Here is a 9,779-nt window from a genome sequence, read left to right as displayed (position 1 = left end):
CTCAATTTCAATGTCACCTCTATCAATGAGATCTTGTACGATGTTCTTTAGTTGATGACAATTTCCTGTCTTATGACCCTTGCTCTTATGAAATTCACAATACTCATCATCATTCCACCAATTCGGCTTAACCTTTGGTTCATATGGAGGAAAATTTGGAACTGTGATTACCTTGTTTGCCACAAGCTTCTTGAAAACTGACTGAAGTGGTTCTCCCAATGGAGTGTACTTCCTTTGTGATCTGGAAGTTGTTTGAGTATTCACTTGATTGTTTGTAGAACTTGATCCCGAAAAGATGAATTTGGGTCGCACTGTGTTGGCATCAACAACACCATCATTGACTGTGTTCTTGTTTTTATTCCAAAATTTTGGCTTGTCTTTTCTTTTAAAGTCATCTTTGTTTTCCTTAAATATTTTAATGACTCCTTGTTCAATTAGGACCTTTTTTGTCGCTAAGCCTTTTTCAATGACATCCTTGAAGGTGGACAAACAAGCTTTCTTTAAGTCGTAGCCAATGTCTTTGTTAACATTTTGTGTGAACATCTCTACCATTTGTTTTTGTGGAATTTCACAAGAGCATCTGCTAGCTAGATTTCTCCATCTTTGCAAAAATGATGCAAAGGACTCTCCTTCTTTTTGCTTAGTGTTGCACAAAGTAGTGACTGATATGTTTGTCTCTATATTGTAGGAGAAATGTTGAATAAATGCTTCTGCTAGGTCACCCCATGACTTAATACCAGGTGGAAGTTGGGAGAACCATTCCATAGCTTGATCACCTAAGCTTTGTGGGAATAATCTCATCAAATATGTCTCTTCTGCTGCTACCTCAATGCAAGCTGTGAAAAACTGTCTTATGTGCGCCTTAGGATCCCCTTTTCCTCTATACTTGTCAAATTTAGGTGTCACAAAGTGTGTAGGAAAAGGAGGCATTGGAATGCTCTTGTCAAATGGGTAAGGACATATGTCTCTCATTGTGTATGCTGGCTTCGGTGTATTTATGTCCTCCATTTTCTTTTGTAAGTCCCTGATTTGTTGCTCCAAATTGCTCTTAGGTGGAGATCGACTTCTTGGACCATATCCCATGCTTGAGGCACCAATTGGAGGAGGAGCATGTTGCATATATGGATGATATTGATCATACACATGTTCATATGGAGGAGGTCTGTAATGATGTTGCATATATGGACCACTTGGTATAGATTCATGTCGAGGAACACCATATCTATTTTGTGCATGTATACCATACTCTACAGGCATGTCATGTTCTATTGTATTGCCCCCAAATTTGACATGAGGTTTCCTTGTGTCCAAATTTTGAGCATGCCTTGGAATATCCCATTGCTTTGGTGGTTGATCCTTAGCATTGATATGTGATTGAGCATATTTTTCTCCATAAGACTTCCATAATGGTCTGCGAAGGTGAGTATCATATGTTTGACCATGTGTATGTGGGACCTCTGGTTTTGAAGCAAAGCTGATGGTGATTCAGGTACCATATGTGGTCCTCTATTTCCTCCATTATTAGGTCTCCTTTGATCCATGTTGGAGTGAGTTTGTTGCAAAGGTTGATTTTCCATTATTTGAGACATGTCAAAATCATGAGGTATCTTGGCTCCACTTTGTGCCATCATGTGTAAGAAGTATTGTCTATCCCTCCTCATTATTTCCTCAACCAATCGATTGAAATGGGGATTCATGATGGATTCTTCCACATCTGCTGAATGTATTGAAAAGTTGTCCACATTGTCATTTTGTGTAGCATTGTTGTTTATAGTGTCCATGTTCTCAACATTTGGAATGTTTCTATAGACATCCATGTCAGGTAATGTAGTGTGATCAGTATTGAAAAATAAATCATTGTCATACTCATAAGAACTCATGTTTGCGGACTCTTGAGCCTCTTTAGTTTCTCTCCTAGATTTTTGAAGACGGGTTTCAACCATGAACTAGGTATTGACCAAGATGTGTAAGACTAGATGAAAAATGGAAAGAGTATGGAAGACCAAGAGTTGGATGAAATGTAAATGAATCTGAAGTGCAATTGCAATGTCCAAAGTGTAAGACCAAGTATGTATGTCGTAGAGTAGGTGTGACTTCCAAAGAGAGGATAGTTTCTCTTGATGAGGTAAGTTGACCTTGACTCTAAGTAAGACCAAATGAGACCCAAAGGTAAGAAACCTTGATGAGGGACCACTTAGCAAAGTGTTGTTGTATGTAGTATGTTGACAAAGTATGATGAGGACAAGCAAGTGACCTTTTGACTCAAGTTTAGACAAGTATGAATGTAAAATGAGATGTGAAGCAATGATGGACTATGTGAGACCCAAAGATAGGTTGAATGCTAGATGAAACCTGGAGAAACAACCTAGGAAGCTCAAGTATTCCGAAACTGATTTCTTTTGTTTGCTGGACTGTGAAATTTTCTTGCAATTTTTGAACACAGACGCGCCTGTATACTGCACAGACGCGGTTATCCGACGCAGACATGTTTCTATTCAACACAGACGTTGTTATAAACACAGACGCTGTTATAAACACAGACGCGTTTATATGACCCAGACGCGATTAAAACAGACACAGACGCGTTTCTGTAAAATTTGTGTAATTTTTCCAATCTGTGAAGTCGTTTTGTTGTGACCAAATCTGACTGTTTGACTGTTTTTCGTGACAAGAGGACACAATGTTGATGAGGACTCAATGTTTGCAAGTGTTTAGACTCCAAAATGACTCCAAGAAAAGTGTGTTGTTTGATGTAAAATTGTTTTGCATACACTTGAAGACACAAAAGACACAATGTTTTGTTGTTTGGTCTTGAATGTTTGAATGTTTAAAATAAGTCAAGCACAATTCTTATGGCTGGCCAAGACAATAGTTGTTGATCCCACATGGGGTTTTACCCCCGAGGCTACGCTATTCAGAGCGGATACTTAGATGCTTGACCTCACTGGCTCCACCCTCGGCACTCACTTCTCGGGTCAGCCAAGCATCAGTCCCCATGAAAACTCCCCATGGCGAACTTTGTATCTCTACTAAGAACCGTATGTGTGTGGGCCGCTACCAGAGGTCCGACCTCCTGTCCCAACAACTAGAAGGATTTGGGCTTCTAAAACAAAATGGTTCTAGTAAGGGTATCCGCTCGTGTGGCCATACATGCGGCACTTTCAACTCTGTAAATACAGAAGGCTCCCAGCCGGTAGGGGTTACGCCCTACAAATGATCAAATAAATTTGATCAAACGGGTTTATGGGGAGACATAGTGTCGGTATGAACTAATCAGCACACGTTATTCATAGTTTTCACCATGAATACATTTGATTATAGTGGTTCGGAAGAGGTGGCATTTCCTCACTACCACTTGGGTCGTTCTTTTCTCACTAGTAGTCCTAATGACCACACGGGAAGACAGGCCCTCTAAAGATTAAACAAAAAAAGCCTATTGCTCAAGACACAAAAGACAATGATTCAATTTTAGTGCACCAATGGAAGTGTTTTCTATTCTATGAAAACAAAGCACACAACAAAAATTCAAAACCCTAGCCAAGGACCTGCAACAAAAGTTGTTAGTAGTTTGGGTTGTTTGACATAATCACCCCTTCCTGCAAACACACAAGTTAGGTACATTTTAAAAACCCAAAAGACTTTGTGACATAGGGGCCTTCAACAAAACGTTTTGCTTCCAAGACAAGCTGCACCAATTTAGTTAGCTAGATCTGAAAGTGTTAGTCCAAAAATAAACCAGATCTGAAACCCTAAGTACAAAATCCAAAAATTGAATCAATGAAAACTTCAAAATTTCAAAACAGTAAATACACAGACGCTGTTACCCTCAACACAGACGTGTCTGGATAACACAGACGCAGTTCTGTGATGCACAGACGCGCCTAAAAATCACAGACGCTCCTTTCCGACACAGACGCTGGTAGAAATAACACAGACGCGTTTCTGAAACACAGACGCTCCTTTCTGAAACCTGCAAAATAAAATTTGTCGAAAACACAGATGCGATTCTAGATCCCGCAAGCACGCCAGAAAATCAAAGACGCGATCCGAAAGTTCACAAACGCGGAAAAAAAACTAAAATGCTGTCAAAAAATGTCCGATCTGCAACTTCAAAAACGCAAAATCTGCAACAAGGAGGTTAGATGCAAAGGGACAAGAGTCCCACCGCGCGTGCCAAAATGTATATGGTGAAAATGGATAACAATAATAACAATATTGAAAGGCTAAATGAATTCAACCACCAAACCCTAGCCTAACAACAACAAAGATCCACCATAACATATGAAGATTACCTAAGACAATGTAAATAAAACAAAATCACAAAGATTATACCATCACATGTCCAATAGGGTTTTGATCTCCATTCTTCCTATCTCCATTGATCTTGCTTGATATATTTGCTCTCAGATTTTATGTGCACAAGAGCTCAACAAAGAACAAAATGTGGTTGCAAGTAGGATCGTAGTGTAGTAAAAAATGATCATTAGGGCATTAAGTCATTAGAATGCTTGATTAAGGTTTGATAATGAAGGAAGCATCTCCTTATATAGAAGACACAATATGAAATGGAGGGATAAGATTGAGAGGTGTAAAAAGGAGGTTGGCTATGATTAGAGGGTAGGTAGAAGAAATAATAAAATAATGAAAGAGGTAGGTAGTGTAGGAATTAAGAGATGAATGACATGTGTCATGTGTAGAAAAAGATAATGAATTAATTAAATAAATAAAGATTTATTTAATTAATGGAAGAAATGGGATCAATTAAATAAATAAAATATTTATTTAATTTAGGAAAAGGATAATTTAAATAAATAAATGTATTTATTTAAATGAGAAATAAGGCTAGAAGAGGATAAAGGAATTAATTAAATAAATAAATATTTATTTAATTAATAGAAGAATTAAGCTTAGATAATTAAATAAATAAAATATTTATTTAATTAGACTGGACAATTTTAAGTGTCTACACTAATTAAATAAATATTTTATTTATTTAATTATCTAAGCCTAATTCTTCTATTAATTAAATAAATCCTTATTTATTTAATTCATTCATTTATCCTCTTCTAGCCTTATTTCTCATTTAAATAAATACATTTATTTATTTAAATTGTCCTTTTTCTAAATTAAATAAATATTTTATTTATTTAATTGATCCCACTTCTTCTATTAATTATATAAATCTTTATTTATTTAATTAATTCATTAACCTTTTCTACACATGACACATGTCATTCATCTCTTAATTCATACACTACCTACCCTTTTCATTATTTTATTATTTCTTTTATCTACCCTCTAATCATAGCCGACCTCCTTTTACACCTCTCAATCTTATCCCTCCATTCCATATTGTGTCTTCTATATAAGGAAATGTTTCCTTCATTATCAAACCCTAATCAATCATTCAAATCAATTTATGCAATTGACTACACTATGATCCTACTTGCAACCACATTTCGTTCTTTGTTGAGCTCTTGTGCACATAAAATCTGAGAGCAAATATATCAAGCAAGATCAATGGAGATAGGAAGAATGGAGATCCAAACCCTATTGGACGTGTGATGGTATAATCTTTGTGATTTCGTTTGATTTGCATTGTCCTAGGTAATCTTCATATGTTATGGTGGATCTTTGTTGTTGTTAGGCTAGGGTTTTGTGGTTGAATTCATTTAGCCTTTCAATATCATTATTATTGTTATCCATTTTCACCATATACAGTATCATTTCTTTAATTGTCCTCCAATCATTCTTTTTCATCTTTCAATCAACTTTTTTCTCAATCAGTTAACTCATTTATCTATTCAATCAATTGAGTTCCACCTCTTAATCATTTTGTTCCACCTCCAAATCAGCAGTTCAACTATCAATCAGCATGTGAGCTCACTTGAATTCCACCTCTCATTCAATCTCACTCAAAAATCTATAAATTCAGGACCAATTCTCCATTTTCAACAATCAAAAACTTTGAATCTTCGTGCCACTTGCAAGTTACCAACACGATATCTAAGAGCCACCACACCACAAAGAAGAGAAGAACAATGGAAGCTATGATGCAAAACGAGGAGTTTTATATTGTTTAATTTATTCAATTATGCATCTATTTCATTGATTTATGTTTAAGATTGCTTATATAGTTAAGGAATTTGTGACTTTCCTTATTTTCTATTTATACAATGATGAATTTTACGCATAAACATTTGGTGAACCCAACGTGAATAACAACTAATCCTTCTGTGTTTCTTTTCTATTTTTTTGTAGAATTGTATGGATTTTGAGAATTTTTGTAAGTTTTGTACAAATTCTGCAGGCGGATCTAAATATTTCGCATTCATTCAGATAAGATACCGCATCCGTATAGACATATTTACGCATGCATTTAGACATTATCACACATTCATGCAGACATGATTATGCATTCATCCAGATAGTTTTACGCATTCAAAGTTATTAATTCTGCATGCTATTAATTATCTTTTCTCGATTTTTTGTTCTCTGTTTTGTCTAATTCATCATTAAATTATGCAAATCTGAAGAGTTTATCTTTGTTTGTTGCTTTAAATATAATATCATGACACACAAAGTGAAGTTTAAGATTTCAGGTGCTCAAAGAACAGCTGAACAGAAAAGGCAAGCCAAACATTACCAGTGAATCCTAGAAGTGGAAAAAAGAATGCAAGACTCAGAAGACCAAGTGGCTATTGCTAGATTTGACAACCTTGTTCTATCATACACAATGAAATATAAATTGATTAACATAGACTCGTTGATGAGAGATCTGCCTAGGGGTTAATATTCGGTTTTGCAGGTTTCTGGTTTGTGTTTATTTTTTATTAGGTTTTTAATCCTCTAACTTTTTCTCTGTCGCATTTGTCTTGTTACTGTCACGCAATATGAAATCGTCCTATCAAAATTCCACATTCGTTCAGTCAGGTTTGCTCATTTGTAGGTTTATTGTATCACATTCATTTGGTAGATAATTGGCTTTCTGTGTGGTTATCTGGTTACTGATTCCCTGTTTGCAGAGTGTGGTAAAATTACAGAGAAGGTTTGATCATCCCAGACTATTTTGAGACTACTAATAATTTGATTGCAGGATCTTTTAGAGTTAATTCACTTTTGGATTTTGGGTTTAAAATTGACATGCATGATCTCACACTTCATCTTGGTGCTTAAAACAAATCTTGGGATTAAAATTGATATGCATGATCTCATACTTCACTTTGGTTTTTAAAATAGACATGCACATGTGTATCTCACACCTCAGTTTGGGCTTTAAAATTGACGTGAATCTGCCTTATCAATACAATAAATCACATATTGCGATATATAAGGGAAAAGGAACTTTTTATGTATAGGGTGGACCCATTGTTGCATTAAGTACCTTTCCACCCACCTTCAGGGCCTTGGGAGAGAGCGAAAGATGATAAAAACACCCACTTTTTTAATTTAGTAGTTGAGGGATATCTTTGACTGGGGATTTCATCAGCCCACGGAGGTATTTCAAATTGGGATGCGTTGGGAATATCATCTCTCCCAACATACTCTCGAGCGTGTTTTTTGAGCCACTATATAAACATATTGATCAGACGGCTAGAGTGTTGAGTGAATTCAACACATGTGGAGGCCTTCTCTGCACTGATAAGCTTGACTAAAGCCTTAAGTGGCTTGCTCTGAGAATTCATCGTTGGATCAAGATCCCTCAAAATTTACAATAAGAACCAACTTAGTAGCCCAAATCCCACATTCATTGATTCAGAGAGTGCGGATCATACCCCATAGACAACTTTCACGTACCTTGCATTATGAAACAAAAATCCCTCGGTTATAAGATCTCAGGATCTTTGAGGTAAGAGAGACTGGCATGCCCGAGAAGTGTGTGTTGTGGAGTGGAGCCAGTGCTGCCAGACTCTCTAGTTGTTCATGTGGTTTCGGTATTGTGTAAGGGCCTCTTTGAATGGTTTCCAATATCCAACCTAAGATTGTCTGCTATGTTTTTGTATGTATCGTTGTGTTAAACCAGTATTGAGGCAGTATCGATCTTGGTCTATTTTAGGCCCTACCTTGCCTAGTTCTAAATTCTTAGAGTTTGTCAGAACACAATTCATCTAGCTATACTCATCTTCAGACAGTGTTCTCAGAATTGAAATAAGACTTGTCCCACAGAGTTACCTAAAACAAAGTCTATCTTGAAATATCAAACAATCCAACAAAGTCTAGAATTTTTACAGTAGAGACATCTTACATATTTTTGAGAGTCCTTAGGTTTTGCATCGTCTTTATTATAGTCCTTACTTTACATCAATCTACCCTGTAGGGCCCAATTGCTTGCGAGATGGCGGGGAAACCCTCTGTTCACTTTGCTTCATTACCCCGCATGACATCCTAGTATGCTTTTTCTTTGGTGTGGGGTAGCTAAGGGGAGGAAAACCTTCCTTGTATGTGTTGCCCCGCAACACACCCTCTTTATCAATTTTTGCTTTGCGAGATAGCTGGAACATCGCCCGTTCTTCACTTTCTCTTATCTCACAAGCATCATTTCCTTTGATCTATTCCCTCATGGGAGAAGAAAGGAACTAACTTCCTTGCCTTCCCCGCCATCCCACACGAGCAAAACCTATTGGTCAAAACTTGTGCGGCCAAAACCTTAGCCCACCGCAACTGATTAACACACAATGTTAATAACAAGATGGCGAATAACATGATGTGTTATTTGCACAAGATGTTGGTGTAACTACAAGGCATGGGTCAATAACCCTCACATTATTGACCCTCACATAACCTTTTTATGCATATTTTCTGAAAAAATAAAGCAACTAACTTTGTTGAGTACGACAACACCACATGTTAGTCGCATAGTGAAACTGGGGACTAATATTTGCAAGGGTTGGCACAAAAAATTGCCAACACATACCCTTCCTTCCATGGAACAAATCTTAGCTAAGGTTAGTGGTTCAAAGAGATTTTCATTCTTGGATGAATATTCAAGATATAATCAAATCCTACTCCAAGAATCAGACCAATTCAAGATTACATTTACTACTAAATAGGGCACCTATGCCTGTTGTCAAAAGTCATTTGGAATAACAAATGTAAGTGCCACCTTTCAAAGAGATATGGATATGGCCTTTAGGGGAGTATTGGCAACATTTGTGTTGATTATAACTTAGATGATATAATTGTGTACTCCAAGCACATTGCAGACCACTTTAGTAAACTTGAATAGGTGTTCAAGAAACGCAGAGAATATGGTGTCTTTAAATTCTAATAGGTGTGTATTTTCTACGTATTGGGGAAAGTTGTTACGACACGTCATATCAAAGGAAGGTTTGGCCATAGATCCAGAAAGGGTGGAGGCTATTTTGTCTTTCCTAATCCCAATTCACAAAAAAGGGTTACGAAGTTTCCTTGGTAGGATCAACTTTGTAAGGAGATCTATTCCAAACTTGGTTGATATGGTTAAACCTCTCAAGGCCATGTTGAAATATGATATAGCTTTCAGATGGACCACGAAGGAAAAATATGGTTTTGAACAAATCCAACAATAAATTGCTCAGGCTCCTACCCTGGTGAATCCCAATTACAATAAACACTTCATCCTCTATACTTTAGGGGGGAAGCAAGTATCTCAGCTATCTTAACATGACTAAATTATGATGAGTTAGAGCAACCCATCACCTTTATCAGTGAGGGTCTCAAATATTATAAGCTTAAATATAGCTATGTGGAGAAGCAAACCATTACTATGGTTAGGGCTTTGAATAAGTTCAAACATATGT

This window comes from Cryptomeria japonica, chromosome 1 (genome assembly GCF_030272615.1).
Source record: "Cryptomeria japonica chromosome 1, Sugi_1.0, whole genome shotgun sequence".
NCBI lineage: Eukaryota > Viridiplantae > Streptophyta > Pinopsida > Cupressales > Cupressaceae > Cryptomeria > Cryptomeria japonica.
The sequence above is the reverse complement of the archived record's forward strand: the minus strand, read 5'-3'. Positions refer to the sequence as shown.